Source organism: Procambarus clarkii, chromosome 3 (assembly GCF_040958095.1).
Source record: "Procambarus clarkii isolate CNS0578487 chromosome 3, FALCON_Pclarkii_2.0, whole genome shotgun sequence".
Taxonomy (NCBI): Eukaryota; Metazoa; Arthropoda; class Malacostraca; order Decapoda; family Cambaridae; genus Procambarus; species Procambarus clarkii.
The window spans coordinates 11890314-11891512 of record NC_091152.1 but is presented as its reverse complement, the minus strand read 5'-3'; positions in this window follow the sequence as shown (position 1 = coordinate 11891512).

Sequence of the window (1199 nt, the reverse complement as noted above, 5' to 3'; positions counted from 1 at the left end):
CGCCGGTTTGCAGCACCCTGCCTGGGACTACCTGAGCGCGAGTCCTCTTAAAGTAAATGCTCAGGACCCTGGGAATCCCCTAGGGAGCGCGTGGGTCCGATGGATGTGACCCCGGAGTCCCCACTCGCTGTGTGCGAGTTTGAGGGTTGCTCGGTCCCCTTAATTGTCTCAGGGTGACCCTCATTGTTTTTGCCTCTGCCACGCTGCCTGTTGGGTCGGTGATACTTTCGACCCTGAGTCCTGTGAGTGTTGCTGCTTGCTTGTGACTCAATTTACCCAATCCTCTGATGATTCTATTCGGGTACAGGCGGCACGTGCGTTGCAGTCTAGGTTTCGTCTGTTGCAACGCGCTCGGTTGGTTGCTTCCCCGGATGCCCCGGGGCTGCCCCGCTTTGCTTTTCGAGACCCGGACTTGGGGGTGGGGGTCGCTTCGATCCTGGTTCAGTCCGCACCTCCTCGTCCTTCCCCTTCTGTTCGTTCTGGTCCCCCGCCCCTGCTTCCGGCCCCGAAGCGTCTGAGGGTTTCGGGGTCGGAGCAGGGGTTACTTGATCTTGAGACTCGGGCAGCTTCGGGGGTTGCCCCTTCCGGGGGGGGCAGCAGAGGCATTCGAGTCTTGTCTCCCGGCCGAAGCTTCAGGGTCTGACCAGTGGGCCCCCCTTCCTCCAGTTTTTCCGGCTGCTCCGTCCTTGTCTTGTGGGGTCGGGGCTTGGGGAGAGGACTCGGCCTCGGGTCCTGTGGTGACGGACCTCGAGGCTGGGGAGGGGCTGACTTGGGGGCCTTGGGCCCCGCTGGACCCCGCCTGGGTTTTTCTTCCCACTGAGCGGGGCTTATTGTTACAAGGAGTGGGGTTTTCTTTTCCCCCCTCTGCGTACGAGTTGGATTTGGTGTCGGCCCCTCCCCGGGTTCGGTTCCGTGTTCCCCCAGGTACGTCGGTTCCGTCCTTCCGGAGGTTTTCGGCTTATCGCATTCAACCTGGTGTGGTGCGAGCGGCCTTTGCAGCTTACCTCCTGCGTGACCCGGATTATGCCTCGGAAATGGATCCGTCCACGTTCAGGTTTGGGACTTCGTTCCCTTTCTGGCTCCGTTACGAGGTTCCGGAGTCGTCCTGGCTAGCAGACTGCCCCTTGTTTGGTCTGGATTCCTGGCATTCCTTCTGTCGTTCCCGCACGCTGGAGTGGCGGGAAGCTTCCACGGTGCTT